This window comes from Macaca fascicularis, chromosome 14 (genome assembly GCF_037993035.2).
Source record: "Macaca fascicularis isolate 582-1 chromosome 14, T2T-MFA8v1.1".
In the NCBI taxonomy this organism is placed as follows: domain Eukaryota; kingdom Metazoa; phylum Chordata; class Mammalia; order Primates; family Cercopithecidae; genus Macaca; species Macaca fascicularis.
Genome location: NC_088388.1, coordinates 114,474,811 through 114,489,352, shown reverse-complemented (window position 1 = coordinate 114,489,352; position 14,542 = coordinate 114,474,811). Strand labels below are relative to the sequence as shown.

Sequence of the window (14,542 nt, the reverse complement as noted above, 5' to 3'; positions counted from 1 at the left end):
GCCTGAAGACTGGAGAATCCTAGAATTCTAAGAAGGAAGGGCTTTTAGCGATCGCCCTGACCGATCCCTCTATCTTACTGAGAAGGCGACTCAAGCTCCGGGATGGGAGAGTGAACGTCTGTACCTGAGCTCACCTCCCTTTCCATAGTGCTCTCTATAAGTTCACACCTCCCACGTTCATCCTCCCCCAGGCAAGTAGGCAGATGTTAAAGAAAAGCCTGCCACATTTCAGATCACTTTTTTCTCTTTTTTTTATTGCCTCGCAAATGAGACCTGGATTTTGAAAATACCATCTCCAGCCCTGACAAGTTTGAAAACTTGCAGAATGAGGAGGAGGGCACAGGGATGAGGAGGCTTCCAGGAGGTAAGGAGTTGGTCTCCCCCTGCTTAGAATGTAAGGACATGCCTGGTGCAGTGATTCCCAAATGCCAGTCCCATAAGGGGGATGTGGGAAGCCTGTTAAAAATATTGAAAACCTTGACCACCCCTGAGAATTCTGATCCCACACATCTATTCCATACATCTAGTGTGGGAATCTGTATATTTAACGAGCACCTTAGGTGATTCCTATCCATGGGTTTGGGAGAGGAGATTGCTCAGACAAAAGCAGAGAAGCATGGTCTCCTACCTGCTGCATAGATATACACGGTTTCTTTTGTCCATCCATAAAACGGGAAGGAGACTCCCCACTCACACCTTCTGGCCTCCCTAATGGGTCAGTGAAGACAAACAGAAACCAATGACTCAGAAAAGGCACTGCACTCCTCTGAGATGCTCTATGTGTCTGGGGTACTATTAATTCAGGTTTTGATTATTGTCAGTTCTATCACTGAGTCCTGGAAGGAAGGGCTGGTCTGAAATAGCCCCATCCACGTGTGCCCAAAAGTGACCCTCTAACCCCTCGCCCACCTTTTGCCAGCCCACCCGAGACACATACCCCAGCAGCTGACCCCCATTCTGGACTCACCCTTGAGCTAAGGCCACCGGGGAAGTAATTAAAGATAATTGAGGCTGCAACTTCTAAATGAAGAAATCCTGCCACCCAGGCGGTAATTAATCACCTCCTCCACCCTCCCCCACCCACCACCCAAACCCCCCTTTGGTCCAGACCAAACTGGGTCTTTATATCCACATGTTCAGGCAGACTTCCAATTCTCCCAAAACCCTTGTCATGATTGGCAGTCTTTCATTACCAACATAGCTCAGCCACAATGCTTAACATTCCGTTTTGCTCCCTACTTAACATTTTCTGATGTGCATTGAAAGCAACAGCCTCCACCCAGGGCTTCTGACCATCTCACTTCCCCAAGTCTACTATGGAGCATTCCAAAAAAGATAAACAGCGACGCTCCCCAGTTGGTAAATGTCAACCATCTAGGTTTTCTGCACAAGCGCAGGGTTTTACGTGCCCCACACTATTCTAAGCTGATAACATAGATAACCCATCTGGTCATGGCCTGCTTTCCCTCCCAGGGTGGGCAAGGGATTATAGCTGTTTTAACGCTGGGAGACTCAGAGCTTGTAAAGAGCCTGTGCTCTGAACAGGGGGACAGTTACATAAGTCCCCGGAGCTCTGGCACTGCAGGACAGCAGGCTCCACGTGGCTTCTAGTTACAGGGAGGCTGATGGCCGTGGTTGAAGATACTGTCACAGGACCCGGGTCTCAGCCCACTGATGTCCCACCAGCCATTGCACTAAAACGGAAATTAAGCACAGTGTCATGGCCATTTAGGACATTAGGAGCGGAAGGCACCCAAGAGCTGTTTCCTGGCCCTTTGCCCACCTTATTAACAAGGTGCAAACGAGGACCTCGGCTGGGAGAGGGAAACAGCTGGAGAAAAGAGACCTTCTCTGCAGGTAGAGACATAAGGAGAGGAAGGGGATGCAGGGAGGCTGTGTCCCAAATCACCTTGGCTGAGAAGAAAATTGGCTTGATAAATGAGAAAAAAAATAATCAACTTCTGATGAAACCGTTTAAGGAATATTTTCTAGCTTGCAAAGTTTCTCCAGTTCCTGAATTTGCACTCTGCCCTCCGAACACACACACACACACACACACACACACACACACACACACACACACACAATGGGGGGATGGTCATAAGGGGGTCTGGGGAAAGAAATAGGACCAAGCAACATCCGCATTCATTGACTTCCACCTCTCATCATTTGTAATTTGTTTGAAACCTTGAGGCTAGTGGCTCTCTGCAAGGCTTCACCAGCCTGCCAAGTTCTCTAGCTCAGAATCTGGGGAAATCCTGGCCTTGGCTGGAATCCAACCCTGGATACCAGGGCTATCTGCTAAATAAAGACCACAATCCCCAGTGCTGAGGGATGGATGGGGAGCTGCTGTGAACTCACCCCCAGTCCACTTCCACCCTCCCCTACACACTCCCTATTTCCTCTCTCCTCAGTGACCCTGACCTTTATTTCTGGCAATTTGTCCTGGCTAAATGACTGACAAGACTTCTCTTAGAAAATGTAAAAAGCCACAGAGATCTGGGTAACTCGGCAAAGAGAATAAATGCCATGGTTGCCCTCTTCACCTCCTTCTCGTGGACATGGACACACATTCCAAGGTGCTTTCTTCACTTCTGGCCCAAGGCAGGTCAGGGTCAGGAGGACCCAGGGAGCTGCCACGCAGCCAGCGCAAACCTTCTGCGCAGGGCCAGGCTTTCTCGCTTCTTTGCCAACAGCTGCAGCAGAGGTGAACTGGGACATGGGAAACACCAGCTCCCTTTGGAGAGAGGAAAAAAATTAAGAAGCCCGTTTTTCTGTCCTGTCAGGTCTATTTAAGTATTTAATGAGGTGAGATAGTACCAATAAATTTAACATGGCACAATAACTCTGATGATGTGGGCCACAGACTAATAAGCTTCCATCCCAGGGACAGAAGAGTGATCTTGCCTTCGCTAGATCTTATCGGGTTTGATTGCTTTGTTCAGATATTCAAAAGGTTGAGCAAGGACTTTCAGGCACTGCCACAAATCCGTGCGTATCCTCCCAGCCAAGATAGATTGAAGTCAGGCCGTGGAATACAAGGCTGTTTATTTTAATTGACAATTGAGAGGAGTGGAATAGGTGGAAGGTGGAGGGTGGAGGGTGGGTGAGGAGCCACAGGGGCCCCTGTGATTGGGTGGTTTGCGTGTGTTTTCCCCTTCTCTTCAGAGTCTATGGCAGACCTTCAAATTCCAGGCACTATCCAATTGAGTGTCTGCTCCTGAGGCTTCAAAGAGTCTCTTTCTTGTGTGTCTTGAGTCAGGAGACGGGCCATTGACCCATGTGTCACCAGTAATTTTCATCCTCGCCTCCCGGGGAATGAGACCTGCTGTGGACGTTTCCCAGCCACTTGTGTCCAACCCCGAAGCTGGTCCCATTTTCGCAGTCTGTCCTCTCCTTCTGCAGATTGATGGGATGCACGCTGGAGTCCTTTGAGGTCAGGGAACCACATGATTCACTTCTAATTCCCCCATAGCACCAAACACAGATCAGAACTTCTAAAGTGTCATATGCATATATTAGAGGGTAAGTGAAATAATTGTACATGGCATATGTGTGAACATTTTAAAGTTAACATTTAGATATATTAAGTGTATTGTATTATATAAATATAACTAATGTAAGACACTTAATTTCACAGATATTATTACTCAGGATAAGGCTAAGGTAGAACGTAAGTTTAAAAATGAGTTACATGGCTGGGCGCAGTGGCTCATGCCTCTAATCCCAGCACTTTGGGAGGTCAGGAGATCGACACCAGCCTGACCAACATGGTGAAACCCTGTCTCTACTAAAAATACAAAAATTAGCCGGGTGTGATGGCACACGCCTATAATCTCAGCTACTTTGGAGGCTGAGGCAGGAGAATTGCTTGAACCTAGGAGGTGGAGGTTGCAGTGAGCTGAGATCACGCCATTGCACTCCAGCCTGGGCAACAAAAGCAAAACTCTGTCTCAAAAAAATAAAATAAAATAAAAACGAGTCACGTTCAGATACACTATTAAATAAATAATGGTACGGGGAGTATTCAAATGAGTAAAGTTTGGGGAACACGGTTTTAGCTGACTTACTAATTGATTGGTTAGCTATTTGGTCACTTAGTTGGTCAGTTATTGGTTTCAGATCGACAGATATTTTTCCCAACATTTTATTATGTAAGTTTTAAAGCATAGCAAAAAAAGTTGAAAGAACTGTATAGTGAGCACCCATATACTCGCCTCCTAGATTCGCCAATTATTTTTCTATATTTATCACATAGCTGTCCATCGACCATCTAGCCATCTCTCATATCCCCCATCAATCTCTTATGTTTTTGGATGCTTTTCAAAGTAAATTGCAGACATCAGTGCAGTTCACCCTGAAACACTTCAGCATGCAAATCATGAGTCTTCAATATTTGTTTATGGTTATTTTTGTTGAAGAAAAATTTACATACCATGAAATGCACAAATCTTAAGTGTATCAGCCGAGTGTGGTGGCTCACGCCTATAATCCCAGCACTTTGGTGGATCACTTGAGGTCAGGAGTTTGAGACCAGCCTGGCCAACATGGCAAAAACCCATCTCTACCAAAAAATACAAAAATTAGCTGGGCGTGGTGGTGCGTGCCTGTAGTCTCAGCTACTCGGGAGGCTACAGTGGGAGAATCACTTGAACTCAGGAGGTGGAGGTTGCAGTGAGTCAAGATGGCTCAACCACACTCCAGCCTGGGCAACAGAGTGAGATCCTGTCTCAAAAAGAAGAAAAAAATCTTAAGTGTAACATTCAATGAGCTTTGATAAATGCATACCCTTGTGCAACCCAAAATCCTATCAAGGTGTAGAACACGACCATCAGCCCCAGAAGTTTTCCTCATGATCCTCCCAATTAAACCTCACTCCTGTCCTCCAGAAGACACCACTGTTGTGATTTTTTCACTTTATATTGCTTTTGCCTATTATAGAAGTTCATATAAATAAAATAATGCAGTGTGTACTCTTGGTGCCAGTCTTCCTTCACAATGTAAGGCTCAACGTTTTTGAGATTCATCTGTATTGAGGCATGTATCAGTAGTTTGTTCCCTTTTACTGCTGAGTGGTATTCTTTTGTTTGTATCCATTTTCCTGTTGACGAACACCTGGGCTGTTTCCAGGTTGGGGCTTTAATCAATCGAGTTGCTATGAACCTTCTACAAGTCACTTTATGGATGCCTGTCTTTACTTTTCTTGGATAAATAACTAGGAGTTGTATTGCTGGGTCATAAGATAGGTGTATGTTTAGTTTTTAAAAAAAACTACCAGACTGGCTTCAAAAGTGTCTGTGTACCGCAACTCATAATGTATGAGAGTTACAGTTAATCCTCATCTTTGCCAACATTTGATGTTGGCTGTCATTTACATTTTAGCCATTCTCACGGATATGTAGTGGTATTTTATTGTTGAGTATATTTTCATGTACTTATTGGCCATTTGTAAACTTTCTTTAGTGAAGTATCTGTTCAATCTTTTGCCCATTTCTTGTTAATGTTGTTTGTCTTTTCATTACTATGTTGTGTCAGTTCTTTTTTATTTTTATTTATGAATTTATTTATTTATTTACATTTTGAGATGGAGCCTTGCTCTGTTACCCAGGCTGGAGTGCAATTGCACGATCTCGGCTCACTGCAACCTCTGCCTCCCAGGTTCAAGAGATTCTCCTGCCTCAGCCTCCCAAGTAGCTGGGACTATAGGCACATGCTACCACGCCTGGCTGATTTTTTGGCATTTTTTGTAGAGATGGGGCTTCACCATGTTGGCCAGGCTGGTTTTAGCACCCGGCCTTTTTGTTTTGTTTTGTTTTGTTTTGTTTTGTTTGAGATAGCTTCGCTCTGTTGCCCAGGCTGGAGTGCAATGGCTCAATAGCTCCTCACTGCAATGTCTGCCTCCCAGGTTCAAGCAATTCTCATGCCTCAGCCTCCGAAGTAGCTAGAACCACAGGTGCATGCCATGACGCTCAGCTAATTTTTGTATTTTTTAAATAGAGATGGGGTTTCGCCATGTTGTCCAGGTTGGTCTCAAATGCCTAACCTCAAGTAATCCGCCCGCCTCGGCCTCCCAAAGTGCTGGGATTACAGGCTTGAGCCACCACACTTTGTTTTTTTAAGGACAGGGTCTCACTCTGTCACATAGACTGGAGTGCAGTGACACGATCATGGCTCACTGAAGCCTCGACCTTCCAGGCTCAAGTAATTCTCCCACCTCAGCCTCCCTAGTAGCTGGGACTACAGGCGCTTGCCACCAGACCTGGATAATTTTTGTATATTTTGTAGACACGGGGTTTTGCCGTGTTACCCAGGCTGGTCTGAAACTCCAGGACTAAGTGATCTGCCCACCTCAGCCTCCCAAAGTGCTAGGATTACAGTTGTGAGCCACCACACCTGGCCTAGAAACTTTATAGTTTTAGCTTTTACTTCAGGTCTATAATCCATCTCAAATTAATTTTCATATATGGTAGGGAACAAGGAAAAATTTTTTTCCTTATAAATATCCAGTTGTTTTCAGTAAAAGTTGTTGCCAGCGTGGTGGCTCACGCCTGTCATCCCAGAATTTTAGGAGGCTGAAGCAGGAGGACTGCTTGAAGCCAGGGGTTTAAGACCAGTCTGGACAACACAGCAAGACCCAGGCTCTACAAAAAACAAAACAAAATTAGCTGCGCATGGTGGCTTGTACCCGTGGTCCCAGGTACTCAAGAGGCTAAGGTAGGAGGATTGCTTAGTGACAGAAAGAGAGCCTGTCTCAGGAAAAAAAAAAAAAAATTGTTGAAAGACTTTTTTTCCCTCTTTATGGCTTTTGCACTTTTGTCAAAAATCAGACGACTATATAAGTGTAGGTCTATTTCTGGGCCTTCTGTTTTGCTCCATTGATTGATGGATTTTTTTAAAACAGTCTTAGAATGTTAGAGCTTGAAGGAAACAAATATTCTTTATTGTTTTGTAAACTTTCTTAGATTACAGATCCCTTTAAGAATCTGATAAATATTTTGAATCATTTCTAAAGAAATTGCACATAGATATAAATGTTTGCATGTGATTTTAGAGATCATAGGCCTTTGAAGCCTTTATCCCAACACTCATATTTTACAAAAAAGAAAACTGAGGCCTAGAGAAGTGACGTGGTTTGTCAAAGGCTACAGACTTTAGCAAATGACAGAGCTAATGCTAAAACCCAGGGCCTTTTAATCTATTACACCGGCCCCCTCCAAAATGTGTATGTCACAGTCCCTATTCACCAAGAGCTTACATTTCAGTGAGGAAGTTAGACATGTTTACAGCCAGGCATAATAGAAGACATTACAGGATAAGAACCAAACAAGAAGAGATTTGGGGTTATCAGGAAAGGCTCCGTGGAGAAGGGACACTACAGGGTGCGGTGGCTCATGCCTGTAATCACAGCACTTTGGGAGGCTGAGATGGGCAGATCACTTGAGGTCAGGAATTTGAGACCAGCCTGACCAACATAGTAAAATCCTATCTCTACTAAAAATATTAAAAAATTAGCCATGGTGGCACTCGCCTGTAATCCCAGCTACTCAGGAGGCTGAGGCAAGAGAATCACCTGAACCCGGAAGGCAGAAGTTGTAGTGAGCCGAGATCATGCCACTGCACTCCAACGTGGGATCTCAAAAATAAATAAATAAATAAATAAATAAATAAATAAATAAATAAATAGGATGCTATGGTCTAAAACACTCTAGAATGAGCCAAAGCTCTGCAGTAGAATAGATTCAGAAAAGACTAAGCTCCTCAAAGCTAAAATCTGGGCCTGTGTACAGATGGAAAAATAGACATTGCATATTTATAAAAGGATTTGGAAGATCATAACGATACCTCTTACATTTTTTTTCTGATGGGAAAAAGGTGAATAGCTGGAAAGAAACTTCCTACGAGTTTTTTGTTGTTGTTGTTGTTGTTTTCACTTTGTCCCGGAAGCCATCACTATTATAAATTGAAAACTCTGTGTTTCTGGGTGTATTTAGAAAGGCAGGCTGAACTATCCTCAGGGCAAAAAAAAAAAAAAAAAAGGGTGGGGGAGGCAGAAAACATTGAGCAGAAAGAATTCATAAGCTGGTATCAGCAGTCCCCAAATTGAAACATGTCTCTAAAATTTACTAATTGTGTGATCTTGCACAAGTCACATAACCTTTCTGACCTCTTGTTTTTTCATTTGTGAAATGAGATTAATTATAACACCGACCTCACTAGTTGTTGTGATGTGTCAGAGAAGTAAAATATGTGAAAGCACATTACCCTGGGTAGAAAACTGCAAAGGAAAGTGGCATCATTATTATGGAGTCACCGTGGGACCCATTTGGAGGAACCCACACACTGATGCTGGGCACTGGCTCAGGGAGGCAACTGCTGCCAGGGAAACCCAAAGCACCATGCTTACAGCCAATTCCTGAACAATACCTTCCCTCCCCAAAGGCAAAGCGTTGGGTGGGAACTCCAACTGCACACACATGGACAGGCTTCATTTTTGACATTTCTCATTCAAGGCTGCCTTTGAAATTCTTTAACTCTGCCCTATGTCTTGAGAGTGAGGGTGGGTCTGAGAAGGGGGGAAAAGCAAACCACATATTGCTATTTCTTTAAGCTATATTTACTTGATAAGTCAGAATAGAGTAGGTTATGCTGCAGTCACAAACGACCTCAAAGTCTTGCTGACTTGTAGCAATAAGAGGTATTATTCTGTAAACAATACAATACGGAATAGAACAGAACTAGGGAATCTCTTCTGTGTCTCCTCCCTCCACACCTACTCTAAGAGAACAGCTGCCATCTTAAACATTACCAGTCACTGTAATAAAAGAAAAGACAGTTTGGAAAGTTTTCATGTCAATAATAAAATGCCCTAGCACATGTGACTTCTGCTCACTACTCATTGTCACATGGCCACAGAGTGGAACCCAACTCTAAGGAGGGCAAGAAGTACAAGCCTGAGACTGGGTAATTTATAAAGGAAAAAGGTTTAATTGGCTCACAGTTCTATAGGCTGTACAGGAAGCATGGCTGGGGAGGCCTCAGGAAACTTACATCATGGAGGAAGGCAAAGAGGAAGCCAGCACATCCTGCACGACAGGAGGGAGAGAGAGCAAAGAGGGAGGTGCTACACACTTTCAAACAACCAGATATCATGAGAACTCTATCACAAGACAGAACCGGGGGGTGATGGTAAACCTTTAGAAACCACCTCCATGATTCAATCACCTCCCACTAGGTCCCACATCCAACACTGGGGATCACAATTCAACATGAGTTTTGGGTGGGGACACAGAGCCAAACCATATCACCAACAAATACTTAGAAAGTAGAAAACTGGGCCAGCCTCGGTGGCTCACACCTGTAATCCTTACACTTTGGGAGGCCAAGGTGGCTGGATCACTTGAGGTCAGGAGTTTGAGACCAGCCTTGCTAACATGATGAAACCCTGTCTCTACCAAAAAATACAAAAAATTAGTCAGGCATGGTGACACTCATCTGTAGTCCCAGCTGCTCAGGAGGGTGAGGCATGAGAATTGCTTGAACCTGGGAGGTGGAAATTGTAGTGAGCCAAGATGGTGCCACTGCACTCCAGCCTGGGCAACAGAGTGAGGCTGTCTCAAAAAGAAAAGAAAGAAAAGAAAGTAGAAAACGAAATAGGATAAATAACTTTTATTACTTCCCTCTTACATCCCCTGGACCCCTTGTGCTGTTACATATTTGATGGTTTTGTATGTTCTGTTTCAACTTCTGTTTGGAGTGCCAATATCTCTTCCTAGAAGCACCTATTCATCTTCTAAAACTCATTCAAACATCTCCTTCTCTAGAAGCCACTGCAGAACCCCCTATCACAGGGCCTCACAAGTGTAAGTTTTTCTGTTTGTTTCTCTACTTCATTGAGGATGCCTTGAGGGCACAAAATAAAAGCTCATGCAATGAATGAATGGATGAATAAATGAATTATGATACTCCTTGCCCAAGATAACCTGACCTTAATCCCCCACCCCACTCAACCCCGTGAATGGCCCTGAATGGCCCAGAAGGAGAAAAGCAAGTTTTGCCACACCCTTTCCCGATTTCTTCACCATTAATAGTTAACATTTAGTAAGCACTTACTAAGGGCCAGGCACAATTAAAAGTGCTAATTATATTATCTAATTTAATCTTCACAACAACATTACAAGCTTCCTGTTTTAGAGATTATGTATTAGAGATTATAGTAATCAAGTTTAGAGAGTTTCCGTGATCTGCCCAACACCACACAGATAGTAAGAGAACCATGCCTGAACTCAGGTTTATCAGAGGTTAAAATCCATACTCTTAACTTCTCAATGTGGTGCCTCCACAGGTTACAGAAATAGGCCACTGACACATGTGACTCAGATTGTTCTACTTTCTGTAAGCACAATGCTGACAACAAAGACAGGAGAATCTCTCTGTCCATAGCCCCTAAACAAATGTGTGCAAAGGTTAGAGAACTAGAATACAATAGGAGCCCCATCCTATTGTAGTTCCTTTTAGCCAGAGAGCCCACAGCAAAGCCCACCATTGAAACTAGCCTGCTCTGACCATGACAAGAGAAGACTGATATGAATAGTTCATTGAATGGAGATTATTTAGCCAGAGAAAAGAAAACTATGAGTGATTTAATAGATGGTGGTTGGTCACCAGATGTTCACTAAATCCACTGAGGATAAAAAAGACAGCACTTAAAATTCAGCTTGGGGGATTTCAATTAGGCAGCAAGAAGGCTTTCTCAACAGTAAGAAGTATTAAATATCTTTGACTAATGAGCAGTGATGGAATGCTTCTTTAAGTCTAGGGTCCTTATTCAGGGATTTATTCTTTTATGTACTTAGCTACTTACTCATTCACTCTTTCAGCAGTCGTTTATTGGCCAGGCACTGTGGTAGGTACAGCCATCCCTTGGTATCTGCAGGGGATTTGTTCCAGGACCCCCACCCCTAGATACCAAAATCCACAGATGCTCAAGTCCCTTATATAAAATGGTATAGTATTTGCATATAATCTACTCACATCCTTCCATATACTTTAAATCATCTCTAGATTACTATAATACCTAATGCAATATACACACTGTATAAATAGTTGCTCTACTGTATTTTTCATTTGTATTATTTTTATTGTTGTATTTTTAATTTTATTGTTTTTTTTCCCAAATATTTTTGATCTGTAATTAGCCGAATCCAGGAATGTGGAACCTGTGGATATGGGGGGTTGACTATACTAGAAATACAAATGTGAATGAAAACTATTCTGTTCTTCAGGCTGTCTTCCTGAAATCTTTTTTTCGTGATGTAAAATTTCTTTGAAAGCTATACAACAACACTTTAATGCAAACAAATTTTCCCATTTCCCAGGCAGGCCCTGGTTACCAGACTTGGTATATGTTGGTCAGATGGTAGAAGCTAAAGAGAAAGGGAGGGAAATGTGGGGGGATTTAGGACTCTATTTGGTTTCCTATTGCTGCTGTAACAGATTATCACAAATTTAGTGGCTTAAGACAACACATGCTTTCTTTGGGACTGAAGGTCAGAAGTCTGAAGTCAATTTCACCTGGCTACAGTCAAGAAGTCAGTAGGACTGATACTTCTGGAGGCCCTGAGGGGAGAATCTGTTTCCTTGACATTTTCAGATTCCAATGGCAGCCTATATTCCTTGGCTTGCGGCCCTTTCCTCCATCTTCAAAGCTCATCATTCCAGTTTTTTCCTTCTGTTATCCTATCTCCTAGTATCTTTGATTCTGACTCCTCTGCTCTCCTCTTATAAAGACTGATTTATTTATATTGGACCCATGAAGTTAATAAGATAATAATCTCCCGATCTCAAGATCCCTAATTTAATCACATCTGCAAATACCCTTTTGCCAAATACCCGATGACATTCACAGGTTCTGGGGACTAAGATATGGGCATATTTGTAGAACCATTATTCAACCTTCTACAAGGACAGAAGGCCTATTACAGCAACTTTACCTATGTGGCAGTTGTGCCCAGGACTGGCCTTGACGTTTAACCTTGCTGAGGTTATTATAAACTATGGGAGAAGGCCTCACCAAAGTCACACAGATGGTTAATGCTGGCAGAGTTACTGGATTTACCCAATGATATCACCAGCCCTGCGTGGGAGTTTAGCTGTTGGCCTAACTGAAGGCAGGGGAATGTACAAAATAATCTTTTCCTACACTAGTTCTATAATGATGGTTAATGTTTGTTTGTTTATTTATTTATTTATTTATTTATTTATTATTTTTTGACTCAGTCTAACTCTGTCACCCAGACTGGAGTGCAGTGGTGCCATCTTGGCTCACTGCAACATCTGTCTCCAGGGTTCAAGCAATTATCCTACCTCAGCCTCCCAACTAGCTAGAATTGTAGACATATTCCACAACTCCCAAGTAGCTGGAATTACAGGCACACTCCACATCCAGCTAATTTTTGTATTTTTAGTACAGACAGGGTTTCACCATGTTGGCCAGGCTAGTCTCGAACTTCTGACCTCAAGTGATCCACCTGCCTTGGCCTCCTAAAGTGCTGGGATTACAGGTGTGAGCCAACGTGCCCAGCCAATAATGATGGTTAATGTTTATTAAGACTTTAATATGTGCCAAGCACCATGCTAAGCACTTTGTATGTACTACCTTTCTAAATTAATTTTGTTTTTATCAGAGTAATCCATATACACGGTTTTACAAATTAAGTCATGCTAAAAGACTCATATCGACCAATAGGTCTACTCCTCCTTACTTCCTCAGTCCCACATAGGTAACCTCTCTCAACTCTTAGCAATTTCTATTGGCATTTACCTTTAACATTTTAAATAACATATTCATATTGCTATTTCTCAAGTTATCCATTTTAGACAGTTTCTACTAAATTCCTTTTATTGCAATTGAGAATTTTGTTCTCTAATACACTGCCACCTTCTTCCTACTATCTCTCCCCTATCCTTCTAGTGTAATTTTATCACATTTGGTGTTGAATCCATCATCTGTGTTTATACTATGATGACTGTGTAAGTATTGCTCTCTGCTGAGCCAGGTTGTCCAAATCCACACATATCCAAGTCCCATAGTCAGCCCTGAGCAACCTGCCTGTGTGAAAAGTCGACCCTCCACGTACACGGGCTTCACATCCTGCAAATACTATATTTTCAGCCAACGTTTAGTTGGAAAAAATACCTGTGTACAAGTAGACCGTGGAGCTCAAACCTCTGCTGTTCAAGGTTCAAATGGACTCCTCACCACCACTAACAAATACTCCAATTGATCTATTGCCTAGCAATAATTTTTAAAACATTTGTATTCATCAGATAATCTATTCACTTCTTTTCTCCCCATGATCCTCCACAGAGTAGAATTCTACATTTTGTTCTTGAGGCTAGAAGCAGGCTGCTTCCCCAAGACTGTTTATACCATCTTCCTACACTAGATGCCCCAAGGCCCCACACCATTGTATCAGACCTGGGATTTGAACCCAAGTTTGTCTAAATCAAAATTCTTCATCCTCAACTGCCATCATATATGGCTTTTATAAGTTAAGAATTTGAAAAAGTGGCTATAATGTTTGAGTAGGACGTAGTTGCTACATAAAAGTAATTACTGCTGATGGCTGCATTGCATTTGAACTCTATCCTTATACACACTTTCAAAACAGACAACAGTTCTCAAAGTGCTGGGACCTGCCTTCACACCTGGGAGAAACAACATTCAAACAGGGAATTTGTTTTTTTTTAATCTTGCAGACATTTCCATGTGGGTTTGTTGACACTTTGGGAATCCTTTCCTATTGTAAGGCTTGGGTGGCTGTGGCTGTGGGGTTTTGTTTTGTTTTATTTTGTTTTTGTTTATTTTGTCTGTCTTCCTGATTTATTTTCTCTAGTTGTTCCTGAGGTCTGGGAAGACTCCCAGTGGGCATATAGCCTGCCAACCCCAGGGACAATATAGCTTCTATCTGAACGTATACCCTTCCATCCATTGACCCCCACTCCTTGCACATACATATCCACACATACACACACACATACATTCACATACACACACACACTCTCTCTCTCTCTCTCTCTCTCTCTGAGCCCACAGCTCCAACCCTGCTGAAGAAAAGAGTCTAGTCTGTGTCACAAAATATGAGTCTCATCAACCCATTTGGACTGGAATCATGAGGATGAGGGACACAAGGAGGGGGAAAAAGGAAAGGAGATATGGGTAGACTTAAAGGTGTTCCAAATATTCCTCAATGCTGTTTGCATCTTTTCCTCTTCAATTCTCCCAACTCCTCTCAAACATAGATATCCACCATAGAGAAGTTAAATTACCATCAGATTTTACTCTCTGCCTAGGTGAAACCATGAGTCCCCAGAGGGTATAAATCTTTTCAGGAGCAATGCTCCATTGATCCAGTTCCACTAAAATGGTCCTGAACCATAGCCCTCTTTCCTACTTTATCCCCTTCTCTTTTTTCCTTTTTCTTCTTCCTTTTTTTTTTTTTTTTTTTTCTTCTAGACAGAGTTCCACTCTTGCCCAGGCTGG

The 14,542-nt window shown here is 42.7% G+C and overlaps 1 long non-coding RNA gene across 1 annotated transcript in view; it reads left to right on the top strand.

Annotated features, from left to right (window-relative positions):
* The first annotated feature begins 243 nt into the window (after positions 1-243).
* The window catches only part of LOC135967128 (uncharacterized), a 58,803-nt gene continuing 44,504 nt past the window's right edge, over positions 244-14,542 (top strand). Inside the window, exon 1 of the long non-coding RNA XR_010581010.1 lies at positions 244-364. This is a non-coding gene — a long non-coding RNA (uncharacterized lncRNA). The remainder of the gene's footprint in view (positions 365-14,542) is intronic.